At 46.4% G+C, this 22,063-nt stretch overlaps 1 protein-coding gene across 2 annotated transcripts in view; it reads right to left on the bottom strand.

The window, feature by feature from the left end:
- The window catches only part of LOC143729165 (uncharacterized), a 37,205-nt gene extending 16,090 nt beyond the window's left edge, over positions 1-21,115 (bottom strand). Inside the window, exon 1 of one of the 2 annotated variants that reach the window (XM_077220259.1) lies at positions 21,045-21,115. The gene's annotated coding sequence lies outside the window, so the exon portion shown is untranslated. The remainder of the gene's footprint in view (positions 1-21,044) is intronic. The other variant, XM_077220260.1, reaches the window with a different exon arrangement.
- Between the last annotated feature and the right edge of the window lie 948 nt (positions 21,116-22,063).

Genomic DNA, 22,063 nt, shown 5'->3' with positions numbered 1-22,063 from the left:
AGCTAGGCCAGGCCACTACTGTAAAGCAATTCCAAAGACTGCTGGGCCTCATGGCACCGGCATCCAACATTATACCTTTGGGCCTTCAACACATGAGGCCCCTTCAGTGGTGGCTGAAAGCCAAGGGGTTTTCCCCCAAGGGGAATCCATTTCGTATGATCAGAGTAACGCGCAGATAACTTCGTTCTCTAATAATATGGAAGAAACCTTGGTTCCTGTCCCAAGGGCCAGTCGTAGGAGCGTCATGTCGCCGGAAAACCGTTTCAACAGACGCCTCCCTCACTGGCTGGGGCGCGGTCATGGACGGCCGCTTTGCCAGGGGTCTGTGGCAGGACCATCATCATTTTTGGCACATAAATTGTCTAGAGATGTTGGCTGTGTTCAGGGCTCTGAGGAGCTTCCTTCCAGACATCAAGGGTTACCATGTCCTAGTACGATCGGACAATACATCAGTGGTAGCTTATCTGAACCGACAAGGGTGACACAGATCGCGCCAAGGGAAAATACTGTCTATCAGAGCTATGTATATTCCGGGGGTTCAGAATCAGGGAGCAGACATCCTGTCGAGGCAGGGGCCGAGGCCCGGGGAATGGAGACTTCATCCAAATGTGGTGAAGTTGATATGGGAGAGGTTTGGGCCCATGGAAGTGGATCTATTCGCGTCTCGAGAGACGTCCCACTGCCCACTTTGGTTCTCCCTCTCACATCCAGCCCCACTGGGGTTGGATGCCATGGTACAGGCCCGGCCGAGGCTTCGCCTGTACGCATTTCCCCTGATCGCTCTGCTTACGGCAGTCCTGGAGAGGGTCCGTCAGGAGGGCATCAGTCTACTTCTGGTTGCCCCAATGTGGCCGACCCGAGTATGGTTTTCAGATATATAGCTCAGCCATGATAGATTCCTCTGAGGAGGGATCTATTGTCTCAGGTGGAGGGCACAATCATCCACCCTCACCCAGAGCTGTGAAAACTGTGGGCCTGGCCTCTGAGGGGGTTCAGTACCTAAACGCTGGTCTATCAGCCGGGGTGGTTGAAACCATACTTAGCTCTAGGGCTCCGTCTACTAGGAGATTATATGGCCTCAAGTGGAATGTTTTCGTCACTTGGTGTAGAGAACATAATTTAGACCCAGTTAACTGCCCGGTGGCTTCAGTTCTGGAGTCTCTTCAAGATTGTTTCTCTGCGGGTCTCTCCCCTTCCACGCTTAAGGTGTACGCGGCTGCCATTGCGGCTTTCCACGCGCCATTAAGTGATGGGCCACTTGGGAGGCACCAGCAGGTCATTCGTTTTCTTCGTGGTACTTGGAGGATGAGACCGACAACCAGGTCCAGGGTTCCTGCCTGGGACCTGGCAGTGGTTCTGGAAGGGTTATCCCTGGCCCCCTTCGAACCTCTTCAGTCGACTTCGCCTAAAGATCTTACCTACAAATTGGTCTTTCTCTTAGCCATCACCTCTCTTAAGAGGGTGGGAGATCTCCAAGCCCTGGCAGTGACACCAGCTTGCTTGGAGTTTGCCCCTGGCAAGGTTAAGGCCTTTTTGCACCCGAGACCGGGCTATGTGCCTAAAGTGCCTGCTAATACGGCTAGGTCTACGACCCTTCAGGCTTTCCATCCTCCACCTCATGTGTCGGCAGAAGAAGAGAAGCTTCATTTGCTCTGCCCCGTCAGAGCTTTGAGTATTTATCTCGAGAGGTCCTCTTCTTGGAGGAGGTCGGACCAACTGTTAGTGTATTTCGGGTCACCGAGGAGAGGGCTTCCGGCATCCAAGCAAACCATTAGTAATTGGATTGTGCAGGCTATTGCTTTGGCTTATGAGGTGCGCAATTTGCCTTCACCTCTGGCCATAAGGGCTCATTCTACTAGAGGCAAGGCGTCCTCTAGGGCCCTCCTCTCGGGAGTTCCCCTCCAGGAGATCTGTGAGGCAGCCGGTTGGGCTATCCCACACACTTTTATTAGGTTCTATAGTCTGCACCTCCCCAGTACGCCTGGCGCACGTGTGCTCTCGTCCTGCTGAGTGCCTGAATCAGTTTCACTCCTGGGCAGGCCTGTTTTCGGTGCGTGGCCTAGTGGGCATTCGTTCCCCAAAGAGTCGATTCTCGACGCAGTGTTGAGTTCCCTCGAAAGGGAACGTCTCGGGTTATGACTATAACCCTTGTTCCCTGAGAAGGGAACGAGACACTGCGTCGTCCTGCCACGCCCCTCTGGGCCTGAGAGTGTCTTGCTTCATCGCTAGGCTAGTGTGTGTGTGTGCCGGCGTCACTTTTATGCATCCGGTTATGGCGTCACATGTTACGTCATGACGCAACACCAATCAGGATTGGAATCAGGATACTTCAGAGACGCACGCTAAGGGAGCGTCCCCAAAGAGTCGATTCTCGACAGTGTCTCGTTCCCTTCTCAGGGAACAAGGGTTATAGTCATAACCCGAGACGTTCCCTTTCAAGGGAACTCGCACTGCGTCGATGACGCCTTTGGAACGCCCCTGCGTGAATGCGTCTGAACTTGAAGCACGTATCTCAACTAGTCCAATGGCGAGAGTGAGCGACCAGGAAAGGATAAAAGCACATCCAGTCTGACCGGCATTAGGAGCGCTCTGTCAAAACTGTCTGTCTATTTACTGTTGTCTGGTCACAAGCATTTTCAAGTATAATATGGTGAAAGAAATGTTTAAATTGTGTGCTTCTCCCTGCCCGTACTATTTAACAGGTGGGGATACACACAATTTATGTGTCTTATGTTTGGGAGCGGGGCATGCTATGTCAGCCTTCGAGGGGGTTGACTATCAACATTGTGAGAGGCTTCCGCTTTGCACGCTCCGCTGTCGCCTGTTACTTTTTGAGGAACGTGGTCAGGCTTGTGATCCTCAGGGATCCGGACCCGCTGCTGCTGAGGCAGCATGGAGAAGGCATTCCTGAGGATCGCAAATGAATCTCTCGGCAGGGTTAGAGCAGGTGGAAGTGGTAACTCGTGCCGTGGCAAAATTAAATATTGAGTGGCCAGCCGAGAAAAGGGGCGCTCGTCCTAAAAGCAAACTAGACAAGCGCTTCCTAATCTTCTAATGTATCACCTCCATCAAGGGGCCTTCCATTTTTCCCCGATCTGTATAGCGAGCTGTCTACATCGTGGAATTAGCAATATTCGTCCCATTTTTTAGTCCCCAAGTCCATGTATATTCTGATATAAGGGGGCTGAAAGAATTTTGCTATGGGACGATGCCTCCGGCTGAACAGACGCTTGCGAGCTATCTATCTTCCGGTTCAGCATCGTCCCTGAAGGCCCCAGTGCTACCCACTAAGCCACTCAAAACAACATCTAATTTAGTGGGTAAAGCATATACAGCAGCAGGTCAGGCCGGAGCATGCCTTCACACAATGGCACTGTTACAGGTATATCAGGCTGATCTGCTGGGGTATTTGGATAAGAGCGAGGGAACTTCGTTGGGCTACAGATCTGTCTCTCAAGGCCACAGAGGAGACCGCCAGAGCAATAGGGTGGTCTATGGCAGCCCTGGTGGCCACTGAGAGGCATCTTTGGCTGAATTTAGCAGAAATTAAGAACAAAGACAGAGCCTTTTTATTAGATGCCCCGTTAACAACTTCTGGCCTCTTCTGCGACTAAATCTCCCTCTTTATCTCCCTCGCTGCACCCAACCCCCTGGGGCTGCGGAGCGTGAGAAGCCCAAGCCGTCCAGCTCCTCATATAGAGCGCAAAAAGAGAGTGTCGCGTCCCGTGGTCCTCCTCAAAAAAGAATGGGGGCCGGGCCGACACTCTCAGCCGAAGCCATCAAACCAGAAGCTGGATCTGAGGACCGTTCTTCTAGCTAAAAAGGCTTCACCTCAGAAAAGGTCCTGATGCCACTGCAGTCAGATCGCTGAGGGCAGCCGCAACCAGGGTGGAGTGGTGTACACCTCAGTGTACGGTGCCCGTTCCATCTCTGGGCCCTCAGGGGGTCGTTCTGTCAACCCCGCCACCCTTGGTGCCTCGGGGCGCAGCGGTCTCCAGCGAGCACATGGCTCAGTGTCAACTCGGTGCTGCGTCAAACTCGCACCCTCTGAGGGGGATTCTAAAAACAGTCAGTTCGGTCGGTTCCTTCTCAAAAGGCTGGTACCCTTAGTAGATTATCTGACAGAATGGACGAATCTGCCAAAAATATATCTCAATGGGTCCTGCAGATAGTAGATAGAGGATACAGATTTCAGTTTGGTTCTCGTCCACCACACTACACACACTACGTCTTGCTCACCTCAGTGCATCCCAAGGAGGCTCTGGTAATGGAGCAAGAGGTGAAAGTTCTGTTAGCGAAGGAGGCTATAGAGCAGGTATAGAGCACCCGACAGAGAATCGGGTTTTTACAGCAACTACTTCATTGTTCCAAAAAAGATTGGGGGTTGTTTCCTATACTAGATCTTCGACAATTGAATCGTACAGTCCAGAGACTCAAGTTCAAGATGTTGACACTCAAACAGATCGTGACTCACATCGGGTCCGAGGACTGGTTTCTCACAATAGATCTAAAAGAAGCATACTTCCATGTCTCCATCCTCCCTCAGCACAGGAAGTTCCTGAGGTGGCCCCGCTCAGGCTGCAGGGCATACACATTCTGAACAACATTGACGACTGGCTGATTCTGGGGGAGTCAGAGCAGTAAGCGGTTTGGCATCGAGATGTCGTCCTCGCTCACATGAAGAAATTGGGGTTGAGACTCAATGCCAAGAAGAGTGTGCTTTCTCCACTACAGAGAACCACTTTGCTTGGTGTGGAATGGGATTCAGTCATGATGCGAGCCGTCCTATCGCCCGCTCGTGTAGCTGCTATCCTCACAGCCACGAAAGAGCTAAAGCTAGGCCAGTCACACAACGTGAAACAGTTCGAGAGACTGTTAGGCCTCATGGCAGCGGCGTCCAATGTGATATCCTTTGGCCTGCTGTACATGAGACCTTTGCAGTGGTGGCTCAGGACTACATTCGCGTACACTCTGCAAACTGGCGTCTGATCCTCCTGTGGTCCCTAGGGAAAATACTCTCTCTGAGGGCAGTGTATATCCCAGGATCCCTGAATATAGGAGCAGACACCCTGTCGAGGCAGGGGCTGAGGCCAGGGGATTGGAGACTCCACCCCGTGGCGGTGGAGCAAATATGGGAATATTAAGTCCAAGCAGAAAAAGTGGATCTGTTCTAGGGCTGCACGATATTGGGAAAATATGCGATATTGTTGTTGAGTATTGCGATAACGATATTTCTTGCGATATAATATTTCCCTAGAGAAGTGCTATTTTTATTAAGATTTTTTAAAACTTTTTTATCATTTATATGTAATGATCATACTAAATAAACATTTAGGCTAATAGATATTCTTCTGATTTTTTCAGAAGGAGTTACACTTGCAACACTTTGATTAATAGCTGTCTGTGAGACTCCGTTATTGTTACTTGGCATTTCGTTAGCAGTTTTGGTAGATTTGGGCTTACACTTTTTGAAGTCTTGATATAGCTCCCTGAGGTTGCGTTCCAGATGACTGTGGAGATTAGTTTCCCCCTCTCCCCTGACAATTTTTCGGCACGGCTCAGTGACACTGTCACCAATGCAAGGTTATTTTCGTAAACGAAAACTAAAACTAAGACTAAAACTATTGGTCAAAAATCATTTTCGAAAACTGAAATAAAATAAAAAATTCATAATAAATGAAAGACTAAAACTAAACGAAACTAACAACAGTTACTGAAAAACGAACTGAAATAAAATAATAATTAGCAAAAATAAATAAACTTTTTCGTAATTAATAAGCTCTTTACTTTGGCGGAAAATCTGACCTGTGGCTGTTTGAGGAAATGCCTGATATGGCGCTTCATACGCGTGAAGTTTCTGAGGCGATTAACCGCTGTCCTGCTGTGACGCGCTCAATGAAGGACCATAACGTAGAATACATGGCTAGTGCTAAGCGGGCCGCGGCTGTTCATAAAGGATGCATCTGTTGCAGTGGAATGGGAAATAACAATATACGGTTACTAACGTATCCTCAGTTCTCTTATGAGAGGTTCTCTCGTATTGCGTATTCTCGTATTCTCGTGGAAGGGGCTCTAGACTGCGTGATCGTGTTCATCACTCCTTCTGGCAGGGCAACGAGTACCCATTGATCACCCATGCATTCCCTGGGGGAACATTGTCCCTGGACAGTTTGTCTGGGCCGTCGTTGAAATGGCCAGGCACATGCGCCGCCCTCAGCGTTGGTGCATCTGAGACCAAATAAGGAGTCGTTCCGTCAGATTGCAGAGATTTCTGGATCTGACAACGCCCTGACGGTTTACATAGGATACCACAGACATGTTGTCCGAGCGGACAAGAACATGCTGGTCCTGAATGAATGTTTTCAAATGTTTTCAAAGGGAGAAAGCTGCCCTTCTAGAAAGATGCCGATAAACGAGCCGTCATGGTCACCGAGTCCAGTTCTATTCCTTGAAAGGAAATTGACTGGCTGGGCAGTAACTAGCTCTTGTTCCAGTTGACCGTGAGACCCAAGCTTTCCAGATGACTGAGAAGCACTGTCCTGTGAGATAGCAGTTCTGTCTCTGACTGTGCCAATATCAGCCAATCGTCCAGATAGTTCATTATTCGCAGCCCCTGACTTCTCAGGGGGGCGAGCGCCGCGTCCATGCCCTTCGTAAATGTACGGGGTGCTAGGGACAGGCCGAACGGCAGGACGATTGATATACCTGACCGTCGAAGGCGAATCTCAAAAATTGCCTATGACGGGGCATTATCTGAATCTCAAAATAGGCATCCTTCAGATCTAGAGAAATAAACCAGTCCCTCGGGCGAACGTGTGCGAGGATTTCCTGGTCGTAAGCATTTTGAACGGTCTTTTCGCAAGCACTTTGTTCAAATGTCTCAGATCTAGGATAGGTCTGAAGGCTCCGTCCTTCTTGGGTACGAGAAAATATCGGCTGTAAAAACCTGACTAGCTCAGAGAAGGCGGTACCTTTTCTATAGCCCCTTTGCACAGCAGCTTTGCTATTTCTGCGTTAAGTAGGTGTGGTACTTCCGCATTCATTTTCGTCGCGGTCCGGGCTTGAAAGCACGGGGGGCGGCGAATGAATTGAAGTGTATAGCCCTGCTTTATTGTGCTCAGCACCCATTCTGAAATCCCCGGGATAGTTTCCCACGCAGCTATGTGAGCCGCTAGGGGGCGAATGGCCTCCGGGTTCAGATCGGCGCCATCTGCGGGCTTGTGAAACTGAACCGGAGCCGAAAGCGCGGCGCGCGCGCTCTCGGTTCTGGGCAATGGCTGCTCGCTGAAAGCCGGCTGATTTATGTGAGATGTCCCAATCATAAGGGATGGGGTACATTCTTTTTTCACTTTTTGACGCGCGAGCAGCACTCCGGGCGGAAAAGCTTTCTGTAAGCGTGAGCGCGTACGCGGGCACGAGACTTACAACTGTATCCGACGCCCCGATCATAATGGATGGGGAATGTTTTATTAACGCCGTTTGTAAGACAGGCCGTTTGTGTGCAGGCGAGAGGGTGAATAAACTGGCTCGTTGGCTGCTAATTGAACCACTGCAGTAGCCTGTTTGAAGGGCACTGACAGGGAAATTAACTTTGACGGCAGTCCGGCCGTAGCGGGACACGCGCGTCTTTTCTCTCTCTCTGTTAGGAGGGCTTCGCGTGCTCAGACTTCAGTGCAATTATTTGCCGAGGCCCTCTGGGGGCGGCGGTCTGTGACGGCTGTCTGAGCGCGACCTAGGGCGGCCGCCCTGATGTCGCTGCGAAGGCTGAGGCTGTGCTGGACGCTGGGTGCTGGTTCGCACAGGAGGCTGGCTTTGTCTCTCGCGAGAGCGGCCTGTGGCGGAACTCGAGCGTCGCGGCAGGAAGAGGTTCATGGCCTGCGTGGTCTTCTGCACCTCAGAGAAGAGGTTGGGCCGAGAACTGGGCCAAAGAGACCAGTGGGGGAGAGCGGCGCGTTCAGGAAGGTGGCTCGCTCAGTTTCCCTCATATCCGCGAGCGTTAACCAGAGGTGCCTCTCTGTCACAGTTAACGCGGCCATGGCTCGTCCGATGGCTTGGGCTGTGGATTTGGTGGCGGGGAGAGAGAGATCCGTCGCACTTCTCAGGTCCGTAATCGCAGCTGGATCCCAGCCCTTCTCATCCCATTCACGGAGGAGGTCGACTTGCAGGATCTGTAGCACAGCCATTGAGTGTAGAGCAGACGCGGCCTGGCCGGAGGCGGCATAAGCGCGACCAACCAAGGCGGACGTGGCTCTGCAGGCTTTAGACGGGAGGGCTGACCGTGACCGCCATCTCGCAGAGGGCAGGCAAAGGTGCGCTGCGACCGCCTCTTCCACAGGGGGAATAGCCGTGTACCTGAAGACTGAAGTCTCAGTCACAGACTGATGCCTGTGACTGAAGTCTCGAGGAAAATGGTGTATTCCACGACTTCGTCAGCTCCGAATGAGGTTCCGGCAGGAATGGAGCGGGCCTAGTTGCTGAAGCTGCGCGGTGGCGACTCTGAAGAAAACAACCGTCGAGCCTGTTCGGCGCGGGTTCCTTTTTCAGCGACCACTTGAGCCCGAGACGGTCAACAAGCCTGTGTCAGCAGGCGCATCAGTTCCGCATCAGCTCCAGCGTGGAACGACGAGGTGGCGGAATGAAGCGACCATTCCTCGCTGTCCGATGCCAGGATGGAGCAGCAGTCTTTCTTGGCGTGTTCCTCGGCCTCATCCTCCGATGCAACGGCAGTGAGGCTCGTAAGCGGCAGCTGCACGTCGGTGAGGAGAGGCGGGGAAGGCGAAAGCGAGGCTCGAGGGAGGTTCTCCGGCGAGCGCGTCGCTGTGGCCACAGGTTCCGGCTGTCTCAGGGAACGGCGCTTCTTCCTGCGCGGTCCCACAGAGGGCGATAGCATAACTGCTGCGGTGTTGAAGGCCTCGAGTCGAGCCTGCGTGTTCCAGGCCCAGGCAGAGAGCGCAGATAAGGTGGCGGTCTCCGGCGCTGAGCGGGGCTCTACACGAGCCGCAGGAAGTGCGAGGCATCTTTAAAAAGACGCTCGCTGCTCTTTTAGAATATATATAGCAGGCAAAAAGGATACGTCTCCAGATAGCGTAGCTCGCACGGATGGCTGAAGGTGGTGAAGACGGCCGGCTTCCTCAGCGCTGTCCTAGGCTGGCTGTTCGCTGTTCGACGGCGGCGGTGGCTTCTCTCAGGTCCAGCGATGCGAAGAGCTCGCAGAAGAGACGAAAAATCAGGGAAGTCAGCCTACAGCCCCTACTTTTATACGCTAAGCCACGCCCATTCTGGCGGGCTGTGACGCTATGAAGGCGCGGGCGCCCTTCTTTGGGCGTGACGTCACGCCGGGCTCACTGGTAGGCTGCAGCAGTTGCCCCTAGGGCAGCCAATGAGCACGCGAGATGGCCTGCTCTAGGTCTGCTAGTTGCTGCACTGCGATGACAATGAATACAAAATTAAGGATAATTTTTTGGCTTCAGTATCTCGAGAAGATGAATCTTTCCCGTAGCGTAAACTAAACTTACGCAATACGAGAGACCCTCTCGTAAGAGAACAAAAGGTAATGAGACGCAAGTTGGACTTCTTTTAACTTGAGCGCAGCATTTTTAGAATGCTGTTTCATTCGACGCGGGTGCAACAGCAAAACAAGTTCGTCAAGCACAAAAAAACTTTAATGTTCTAGGCTACTACTGTATGTTTGAGATGTCATATTTTCATGAATGCTGACAGGGTTAAAGGTGCATTTAATATTATTATCCACATGGAGACATTTCCCCGCAATGTATGGAATACCAGGAAACAACACACACACACACACGTCTGGTGAACTATCTTTGTGGGGACTCTCCATAGGCATAATGGTTTGTATACTGTACAAACTGTATATTCTATTATACTAATCCTACCCCTAAACCTACCCATCACAGATTTCAGCATTTTTACATTTAAACAAAACACAAATTTTGTATGATTTATAAGCTTGTGTGACTCAATTTAGGTCCTCACAGTAACACACATCCCCTTGAGCCTGTGTGCATTCAGGTTTAAGTCCCCAGCAGGATAGAAAAACATGTACACTCTCACACACTGCATAGATGCATTATTTAATCACACTGGCTTCACAGCAGGTTGTGTTGGCTGTAGTCAGATGAATTGAGCTTTTTTTTCTTCTTTTTTTTTTATGTACCAGTGGTCACTCTGCTACATTTACAGCTGAAAAAAGTAAACTGAAAAAGCATGTTTAACAAGATTTCATCTTTAATATGAATTAGTTTGTCTGAATTTTTCATAGTTTTTTTCTTGTATATATTTAAGTTCTATTTCTTTGTTCAATCTCAAACCATTATTTTATTTTTACTATTAAGATGTCTGGTGAAGAGTTAACTGTAATCTGGGCAAACATTAAACTTTGCTTAAATTAATCGTCTCGCTTTGGTCTACACTGGAAGTGTTCTGTCTGCTCTGCTAAACTATAATTACTAAACTTAAAACTGAAACTAAATAAAATAAAATAAAAACTAAATAGAAATGTGTAAATAAATAACTATAAAAAAAAAATAAAAACTAAATTAAAACTAACAAAACCATTAATAAAACTAACCAAAACTAAAATAAAATTTAAAGCAAAATGGAAAACGATATTAAAATAAAAACTAATTTAAAAATCAAAACTATAATAACCTTGCACCAATGTTCACATATCGCATTTATTGAGCGTGCAAATTCGTTATTTCAAATGCAGGCGTGCGGCAAGCACGCTCAAAATGAAAGCACATTTTTCCAGGCCCGCCTATGCCGCAACGAGATGAGAACATCTCAACTTGTCAGAATGCCGCAAGCTCATCGCAGGTAATGTGACAACAAAAATCAGCTTCGCCCTTTCCGTAACAACATGGGAAGCTCGGCCGAACAGCTGATCATAGCTGTACAGGGCGGGTTTTGAATATATCATGAATATATCTAGTAGTAAATCGAATGCAAGGGCTAGAAATCAATTAATCCTTTGCTGATACTTCCTCGTCATCATGTAACGCGCTCAGCTCAGTGCATTGTTTTATAGCAACGACAGACTCTCCGCTTGTTGAAAGGAAAGCGGCCGTGTTTTTCAGGCGTTTTAGACGCGATATGTGAATGGCCCCTTACACAGTACCTGCATTTGTGACACGTCTTCTCTATTGAAGCCAAAATATTGCCATATTTTAGACGTACAGGTCTTTTAACCCTCTGAGACCTAAGGGTATTTTTACAATAAATTTTTCGTCTGGTGTTATTCACTAAAAAAGCTTGTAAAACATCAACACTTTTGTGCACAGACAATTGACACACATCTTTTTTTTCAGGACAAATTGAACTTTCAGCTTATTTGTGTTTCATTGATGTCACCTGAATGTAAAATAAGTTATGGGACCACAAAGACAAATGAAAAAATAAATCGGAAATTGAATCACTCAAATATTTATTGAAATCACACACAAATAAATAAAAGCTAAGCAATTTTCCTCTGGAAAACAGTTTGTTCAAGTCTTTGGAGTCCTGGAGCACAGGAATGAACATTATAACTTGAACAGAACAAAAAATATTTACATTTTTCCAAAGGAAGTCCAGGCGTTTTGGGCCTCATGAAAATCACTGATGCCAAGCCTCAAAACAGTTCCTATCAGGAATCACACAGAGGGCCACATCACAGGCTTTGCATTTCCAGGGGGTGGCCTGTTTCACCTGCCTTGTCTGTTTGCAGTTCACACATTGCCTTCTACCATATGTGGCCTTCTTGCTTGCTTCAGTTTGTTCCGATGTTTGGACGGGTACATGGTTACTTTGTTGCTGGGTGGGAGGAACAGCAACTGTAACACCACAGAGTTGGGCTGACAGCTCCTCCAGAAAAGCCCTGTGGGTCATGGGCTGTTGCTGCTTCTCTGCACAAACTTCCTTGTGAAGTAAAAAACTGTTGGTCGCAGCAATGTCCAAAAAATGGAAAAACAGTGTCCTGTACCATCTCATTGTTTTATGGTGAACTGAGTAGTATTGGATGAGTTGATCAGAAAGATCAACACCTCCCATATTCTTGTTGTATTCAGTGACCGGGGTTGGGCATGGAATGGATTTGGTGTTCCAGCCTCCATCTGGAGTTCTTACCTTTCTCTGAACTGTGTTGCCAGAGAAGGCCGGGTGAATTGTGGAGCAGACAGAGACTTCCCGAGTGTCCATCCACTTTACAAAAACCAGAGGGCCGTCACGGATCCACCTGATGGTACCCCTAGGATCCTTTTTGTTCATGGCATTTGTTGTTGTGCGGGGGCATCCTCGTCTGTTGTCCCTGTAGGTGCCACATGCTCCAAAGTTCATGCTGTACAGATCCATGAATAGCTTTGGACTTGTGTAGAAGTTGTCTACATACAAATTGTAGCCACTCCCTAGGGATGATTTCTTCATGAGGGACATAACCGAGTCGTATGCCAGTCCTACACCAGAAGCAAACACAGACTTCCCCGTGTATACAGCGAAGTCTAAAGTGTACCCAATGCTGCTGTCTGCCAGCACAAAAAGTTTGAAGCCCCACTTAGTTGGTTTCGCCTTCATATATTGGGTCATGCCAGTGTGAGCCTTTGTTGCCACCATCCTCTCGTCCACTGAAAGGTTCTGCCGTGGGTGATAAAATGCTCTGCATGCATGTATGATGTCATCTAAAAGGGGCTTTAGACGAAACAGCCGGTCATAAGCTGGTGTCCCTCTCTTCCGGTCGTTGTGGACATCTTCATCAGGGTCGCTCATGTGGATGTTCCAGGAAATTACCTGATACCTGTCACGTGTCATCACTGAGTGGGGAAACTGTAGGCTGAAAATGGTGTTTGTCCTCCAGTAGTCCCGGATATTTGTCAGTCTCACCAGTGCAAAAAAGAAAGTCAGCCCTATATATTTGAAAAATTCTTCAACGGTGAAGTTTTTCCAGGAATATTTTTTGCCACTGGCAATGTTTTTTGCAGCGTTTGTGTTTGTGTTATTACACAGAGTGGTTGCTGCACTGTCACTGACAAAGAGTTTGAAAAGGTCCAATGGTGTGTAAATGGATGTGGGGCTGAGCTGATGTCCTGGCTTTCTTGTTGGGACGAACCTTTTGGGCACTGGAGGGATGTCTGGCTGACTCTCACTGTTCCATGATGGAGTTGGGGCTGCTGGCTGTGGTGATCTAGATCTCGACCTTGATGATTTAGGACTCTGTCGACCCCTCAAGCTGCCAGATCTGGATCTGGATCTGGATCTTGACCTTGACCGCGCTCTCCCTCGTGACCGTGACTGCAGCCGTCCATGACCTATTCCTGGCAGCTGCTGGGATGCTGCAGCAGAAGTGGAAGGGCCCTCCTCAGTGGAAGAATGGGAGCTTTCCTGTCTGGCTTGGGTGGGTGGGCTGGTGTCTTCATTATCACAACTGTAAAACAAATAAATAAAGCAAAATATTAGATCATACAAATTAGATCAATTACTGTTTTTGTATTTGATTTTTCACATAAGATTACAATGGCTGAGATTGCTACTGTACCCCCAACCCACCACAGCTATAATATGACCATTCGCTTTCCAGCCAAAAGGTGTGACCAACCCCCCACTATTCTCTCCACAGGTAAAAGGTGTGACCAACCCCCCACTACAACATCCTTTGTTTGTATCTCTAGGTAAACTCAGACAAACAATGGCTGAGAGACAAAGTGTAATCCACAACTCTGTAACAAACATAAACAAATGAAATACTACTTTTACAGAACTTATTTTTACATATTTAGAAAATTTATATTTTATCATATTAGTTTTTTCTTCTTTTTTTATACTTTTTACAGTAAATAAACTCAGACATGCAATGGTTGAGAGACAAAGAGTGTAATCTACAACTCTTACTACTCTGTAACACACACAGAAAAACGAAATACTACTTTTACATAACTTATTTTTCCATATTTAGAAAATGTATATTTTATCATATTAGTTTTTGTTTATTTTTATACTTTTACAGTAAATAAATAAATGTAACTTACTCTTCAGCAGGGTCTAGACGATTCTGGTAATCAAGTTCCTCATCAGTCAAAAAGCTCTCTTCTCCAGAAAATCCATCATCCTCCATGGCATCAAAAAAGGCCAGTGCTTGATTTACATCCATGTTTCTCAATCTCTGAGGATCCATTATTCTCCGTGTTTCTCTGTGTATTATTCAAAACTCGCGTCTCTCTGTGCGTCTCTCTCTCTCTCTCCTCGAAACCACTGTGCCGTGCGTCTCTCTCTTTCCAAAATATCACCCTTGGTTCATGCGTAATGACGCACACCAACGTGGACGACGGATCAGCCTGTCATTGGTCAACAACCTCACGCAAAGCATCGCGAGATGTCCAAAATGGCAGCTTGCATCAAGCTAGCAGCAAATATGACGGAAAATTTATAAATTATGGACTTCAGAGATCAAAACTGGGATATACACATATGGATTTATTACTGAAACACTCTGAAAGGACGCACAAGTTCCAGGCTGGATAGAAAACCTTCTGAAAAGGCTAGAAAGACACCAAATACACCCCCGTGACGGCTAGCGTGTTAGCTTTCTGCTGCAAAAAACGGTAAGGAAATCGATCAATTTTTCATCAAATAATATCAATATTTATCGGAGGAGTCGTGTGGCGTCGTCGACGATGCCGTCGGTTTCAGAGGGTTAAGGCACAGGTTCTTCGCTTTTGTCATTTTCCTCGCTTTTCTCTACTCCCGCCATTAGTTTTTATTTTCCACTCTCGTCTCACTAGGTTTCCCTTGGGCCCGATCTAGCCAATAGCATAATAGCACCTACTGGGGAGGCGGGTATAAAGATAGAAAGGCCCCATCTGATTGGTCGAATTTGGATAAACAACCTATGCATGCGTGCAACACACAAATGCTTGGCACATTAAATAAATGTAATTTATCGCACCTCTCTGCGATACAGATATCGCATATACTATTATCGCGATGGCGATAAGTTTTCGATATATTGTGCAGCCCTAATCTGTTCGCATCTCAGTACACAACACACTGTCCTATGGTTGTCCCTCACTCACCCAGCCCCCCTGTGGCTGGCCGCTATGGTGCAGACGTGGCCGAGGCTATGTCTGTACCCATTTTCCCCTGTTGCTCTGCTCCCAGGAGTAGCACCACGCTGGCCAAGTCGAATTTGGTTTGCGGACCTAATTCATCTCCACGACGGCCCTCCCTTGGAGATCCCGATCAGGAGAGAACTTCTGTCTCAGGCAGAGGGAAAAATACTTCACCCCTGACCAGAGATTTGGAAACTATGGGTTTGGCCTCTGAGGGGGACCAACTCATAGATAGTGGTTTCTCAACTGAGGTTGTTGGGACGATCCTAAGCTGCAGAGCTCCAGATACTAGGAAATTATATGCACTACAGTGGAGAGTTTTCACTTCTTGGTGTCACCAGCATCAGTGGGATCCAGTTAACTGTTCAGTTAGTACAGTACTTGTGTCTCCGCAAGATCGCTTTGCATCAGGTTTCTGTTCTTGCACCTTAAAGGTCTACGTGGTGGCCATTACGGCTTTCCACGTCCCAGTGGGTGGTACATAATTGGGTCGAGACCCCCTGATCATACGTTTCCTTCGTGGCACCTTGAGGCTAAGGCCTGCAAACCTCAAAATAGTGTCCCTCTTTTGTTGACGTGTCGACTGATTGGGATCACACTTGGGGAGCCTGTCATCTTCGAGTACTGTTAAAACGAGCCAATGCACTTTGGCATGCGATATCTACATCCCCTGAGTTCCCCCAAACTTTTGCTCCTCTCGACAGTCCCTTTCTGACTCATTCCTCTGAGTACATTCTCAGGGACAGGGCATGATGGCACCCATATCCAGATCTCTAGAAACTCCATTTCTGGTCCCGAAAGGACGGGACGCGGTAGTTCTGGGTGATCTACCACAAACATGTCGTAGACACCATCACTTCTTCGAGAGCACCCTCTAATGTGGCATGCTCATGCCCTGGAGTGGAACCTGTTCTTTAAGTTGAGTCTTCTCTCCGAGAGGAGACCCCGAAGGTGTTTGATCACGTCTGTGGTTTCTTTCCTGCAAGATGGGTTGAGTAGGGCTGTCTCCCTCCACCCTCAAAATGTTTGTTGCCTCTATATTGTCGCACATCATAATGCAGCGGATACAAATGCAAGGAAACTGAATCGCCTTGAACCCCCTTTATACCCTCTTGGGACTTATCTCTGGTGCTACTGTACTGTAGAGACCTCCCCTTGAGCCACTACAGGCAGCTAAGTTAAAAACCTGTTTTTCAAAGAACAGTTATCCTGCTTGTTTGGCATCTATCAAGAGGGTAGGGGACCTGCACACATTTTCAGGCGACGAATCGTGACTGGAATTCAGGTCGGCCAACTCTCATGATAATCTGAGACCCCGGCCTGGATGTGTGCCCAAGGTTGCTACCCTCCCTTGAAAAAGGGACCAGGTGGTGAACCTGCAAGCGCTGCCCCAGAGGAGGCAGACCCAGCCCTGGCTTTTCTCTGCCCTTTCCGCTCCTTGCAGTTATAACTGGAAAGAATGCAAAGCCTCAGGACCTCAGACCAGCTCTTTTCTGTTACGGAGACCAGCAGAAAGGGAAGGCTGTTTTCAAGCAGAGGTTGGCCCACTGCATAGTGGTTGTCATCATCTTGGTGTGTTATCCCAAGGTCCACGTGCCCCCTGGGTAGTGAGCTAGATAAATAGCCAACATGTCAAACTGTCTCCCCCCTGTTATAGGCTGGAGCCACCCCAGTGACATTTCTATATATTGTACTGCCCGGTAATCCGCCCAAGTCCATATGTGTATCCTCCACATGTTACCTCCCTACGGGCAGAATGTGACTTCCGCAGCGTATTCCTTTCCATCGAAAGAGAACGCTTTCCCAGTGGTCTTGTGGAACAGCAGTGACGTCCCTGGCCTAAGCCCTGTCCCATCTCCGCCTCAAATAATGTGAGGGGGATCAGAAGGCTTGTGTATAGGCACTGGAAGGTGACAGCACTAGTGGCGTTTTAATTGGGATCCCAATCACTGAAAGGAAACGTCTCGGTTACGTATATAACCCTTGTTACCTGAAGGAGGAAACGGAGACCTAGTCCCGTCGCCACTATTGCTGGACCACAGCTGACACCGAGCTCCGCTCGGCAAAAAACAACTGGTGCGTGCATCCACTTCAGTATTTATACACGTGCCGCGGGGCGGAGTGTGAGATGCAGATCTCGCACACCGATGTGCATTGGCTCGTTTTAACAGTACTTGAAGATGACAGGCTCCCTTAGCTTGATCCCAATCAGTCGACACTTTGACTACGTCTCCGTTCCCTCCTTCAGGGAACAAGGGTTACATACGTAACCGAGACGTTCCCTGAGTAGGGAATGAGATGCTGTGTCTATGACACTTTGGGAACGCCTCTGCGTGTTTGCGTCTGAAGCACGTGTGTAAACTAGTCCAATGGCGAGATGGAACCTCACAGGAGCGTGACGTCACAACCAGAAATGCACATCCGGAATGATCAGCGTTAGCCTCCGTGCCCTGCCCGTGATGTTCTGACTTACCATTGGACTAGTTGACACACGTGCTGATTTTTTTACATGGCTAAAACACATGCAATTTGCTTAAATTTGCTCTAATCTGACGTGGGGAATAATTTTTATTTTTTTTAGATCTATTGTTTTGAGGGGAAACAAATCTTATTTGACTTAGGGCTGGTCCGAATACCATTTTTTGAGCTTCGAAGCTTCGGTAGTAATGAACATCGAATATTCGAAGCTTCGGCGAGAGGGGGCTGAACATATTCTTTTCACTAATAAAGGCAGGAATCTCTGTGTTGGTCTGTCTTTTTGCATTTTGATTATTTCGAGAACCGTTCATCCAACCGACTTCACAAGGGAGTGCAGTGTTGCATTTGGTGCAATATAGATGGACACGCGAGACGCGACACATTCAGAATTAATAAACTTTTAGTCAGCTACAGAACAGCGCGAGCGGGAAGCAGCGCACCTCACGCGGGCAGGGTTTATATGCTCCGAGAACGGACACTCCACTATGATATAAAACGCACACACACAGGTCTGTTAAATTAAGCAATACTTTTAAGGTAGTCTAATATTTTTCTGACTAACAAATTACTGACACAGTAAAGGGTAGATTTAAATAAAGAAAAACGAAATTTAAATAAAGAAAAAAATAAATTTAAATAAGGAAAAACGAAATTTAAATAAAGAAAAAAATTAATTTAAATAAAGAAAAACGAAATTTAAATAAAGAAAAATGAAACTTAAATAAAGAAAAAACGAAATTTAAATAAAGAAAAATGAAACTTAAATAAAGAAAAAACAAAATTTAAATAAAGAAAAACGAAATTAAGTTAAATTAAAAACGAGATTAATTTAGATTGATAATAACGGGTAAAAGGCTAATACATTTTGTTTCTATTATTCTATTTTCCACAATGTCAAAGCAACGCAGCTTAACCCAAAACACAAGCTCAGGCATGCACTTCGGTCCATACAAACTCCGCTGTTCTGCGCTCTAGCCAGAGAACACTCCCGTTGCAGTTAGGCGTCGGTTCTATTTCTAGCATGCACGCATTTTCCGCGTGGCTCGAGCCGCGCCTGAGACGCGTGTTTCACACAGGCAGTGTGCAAACTCCAACCTGTTAATATGGGAGCTGAAATAAAAACGTACATGCCACACAGCTGAGACGCTCACGCCATGCAGCCAGTGTGTCGCCGGCCTTATTCAAGCGCGAGTGAGAACCGTTTCGCGGGGGATCCCAGGTGTGCAAAAAAAACAAAAAAAACCCGAATATTCGAATGTCAAATTTTCAAATCGAATACCAACCCACCGAACGAATATTCGAATATTCGAATATTCTGGTCCAGCCCTAATTTGACTATTGAGCCAAAGCAATTGAGAAAAATTTTACATTTCAGGAATTTAATTGAAGAATTGGCATACTTAGATCAGTTCTGAACGGTGCAAAACGCACACACTTTTGACCATGTAGTTTAACCAGTCTGCATCAACAACGAGAAAATATTAGAGGTATAACATGCAGTTTTGTGGTGCAGGATTTTGGACCAACAATATTTCACAATGGGCGGGGCTATGGCAATACTGCATAAATAGTAACCAAGTGATCAACACAGTTGTGGCTTGTTAGAACAGAAACTCTTGTTTGCATAGAAGACATAATGTTTATCTGGTTAGGACACAGTGTACGTTTTTCAACATACCTTTTTACCATATTAAGCTTCTTACGTCACTGGCAGCAAAGAGTGGATATTCCTGTGTCATTGGCTAGTTTGTGTCTACTCGGCCATGTAGTGTAATTTAAAATGTAATTTACTAATTTACAAGGTCATTATTATGCAGATCTATTCATGTGTATTTGTTTTGTCTGTAGAATCATCTCATCATTGTGTGTGTGTGTTATATACTCAGTAAGTGTGATGTAGTAGACTAATTCAGTTACATTGTGATTACAGGAGCATATCTCAATGCTCCCTATCAGGATAAAAACAAGATGAACGAGACTGCCAAGGAGAGTGGGAGGAGAGAGGATTGAGAGGGTGAGAGAGAGGGAGAAAGAACCAAGATGGTACAAAGAAGATATTGAGGCAGTCAAGATGACAAATAAAGGAGGGAAGACAGACAAAAGAGGAGAATAATATGGTAAAGGAGACAGAAAGGACATAAATGGTGTCGTTTGTTGGGATCTCACAAGCACACAACTCACAAACACTCGCATCTGTACACGCAATCTTACACACACAGTGGAGCTGTTAGATGTATTAGTTTTTCTCTGCGGTGATCTGTCTTCAGTAATGGCTAATACTTAAAGACAGCGTCTGTGATGGTGAAGACGAGAAGAGGATGAGTTAGTCAACGCATGGGACCGACTATATGCCTGGGGACAACCCGTAAGGGCCTAGCTCTCAAAAAACATCACTACTGCACCCTGATACTCGCCCCTGGCAAACACTCAGCGCCTGACTCTCAAGACGTTACCTCAAACGGCTTCTATTATCTTATTAAGAGTAAAATACAGAGGAGGAATTCACTAAGAATGAATTTGTGAATGAACAGAAGAATGAACAGAAGAAAAAAAAAATTCTTCTGTCTATGTATGATTCAAGGAATATCCTGTTTAAGGATATAGTATACCAGGTGTTGAGGCAGTATAAACATGGTTTGCACCCAAATTACAATTATGTTGTGTTATCTCTTTGTTGCAGGGCCCGGCTGAGGAGACCCAGCTGACAGATTACTTTGATCTGCAAAACAGGATTCAATGAAAAGAAACGAGAGAGTCGCGTCTGCTCTTTCACAGCTCCTCTGCAGATATCTTTATTTAATGCACAATAAATCAATTAAGCACAACAGTTGCTTTTAAAACATTAATCCACATTCTTTTGTCTGTCTTATTACATCACTTTTGTCACCAACACAAAAATAGATCACCTTTTGTCTCATTTCTTCCCTTTACCATATTTAGTTAACATTTAATATATATATATATATATATATATATATATATATATATATATATATATATATAATTAGTAATACCAATATTCACTAACACGATGAGATTAAGTATGAACTTAATAAGCATGGACTCTGAAAATGTGTATTCAAAAAGGCACTTGCTCCTTAAAACCATTGTGAAACAATTCACTTTTTTCCCTACGTTTCTATCAGTGCCCGATCACGTGACCGGCAAGGGCGCCAAACGCGATCACAGAGAGAGCTTCAAAGATACACTAAACTCGACATATTAACTAATTAACTTGAGCAAACAAACTTTTCATGACACACAAACTATTAATACAACAGTATAGCTACATATAATGACCACTGGAGCAAACTTATCTAATTTTCGTCATGTTATAGTGAGCATACATCAAGGCAAACAAAACGTCATCAACTAAAACACATAACACTTTACATTCACTAAACAGTAATAGTGATAGTGCAATCGCTGGTATAGTTACATAACTCTTTTGAATGTCCATGTTTTTACCTGCAAAACAGGATTCAATGAAAAGAAACGAGAGAATCGCGTCTGCTCTTTCACAGCTCCTCTGCAGATATGAGGGAGCATGCGCAGTTCACGGTTTCGTCCGCGACTCTCCAGCCAGCATGTCAAAATAAGAGTCCTTTTTTTTCCCGCCCATATAAATGTAAATATATACATGTTAATTTGAATGTTAACACAACATAAGACAATAATGCAATCATTTCACTCATTACAATATAAATTTTCCAAAGAAGGGAAAAACCACCCAATTGTGTACATACTTGTGTACATAAAGCTCCAGTGGTCAACCTCTTTCCTCCAATATGTGCAATCAACACACGGGCACAGTGAAATTGTAAGGCATGTATGTGTGGGGAGTGTATGAATTGGGATAACCAATTTGTGGTAAGTAATTATTTATACCCCAGAAAGGTACGTGTGTGATCGGATAAGCGGTTACTGCATTAAGTGTCAGGTATGGGCGTAGCACAGGATGACCTAAAGTGTCATAAGTGTAAATCTGTCGTGGCCTTTTCTCTCTAGTAGACCTTCTCCCTGTAGCTTCATCTCCCACACTTGGAGTTTCGACCTCTCTTGCTACTCCCTCTTAACCTGGCCCTAGCCAGATGAATTTCGCTCCGCCTAGCTTCACTCACATCCATCTGGAACCGATCCATTGAAATGTGATTTCTCCAACCAACTTTATGGTTTAGCCAATCAGGACGCAGGGCGGGAGTTTCATAGATGTGACGTAGTGGAGAAGCGACCGTGAGACTGTTTTGATTCAGACAACAATGGCGGCTCGCATCGAGGAAGCAAGCGTTAACATTGATGCTGCTATTTTATCCGTGTTGTCCAATCTACCGAATATTGTTTCATTAAAAGAACATCAGAGAACGGCTCTTAAGGCTTTTGTTGGTGGAAACGATGTTTTCGCCCTTCTCCCGACCGGATTTGGCAAGAGCTTGATCTACCAAATGGCTCCTCTGGTAGTTAAGGAAATGGGACTAGTGCAGCACCCC

Source organism: Siphateles boraxobius, unplaced genomic scaffold (assembly GCF_051911475.1).
Source record: "Siphateles boraxobius isolate OS27281-9 unplaced genomic scaffold, OSU_SipBor_1 8, whole genome shotgun sequence".
Classification (NCBI taxonomy): Eukaryota; Metazoa; Chordata; class Actinopteri; order Cypriniformes; family Leuciscidae; genus Siphateles; species Siphateles boraxobius.
The sequence above is the reverse complement of the archived record's forward strand: the minus strand, read 5'-3'. Positions and strand labels throughout refer to the sequence as shown.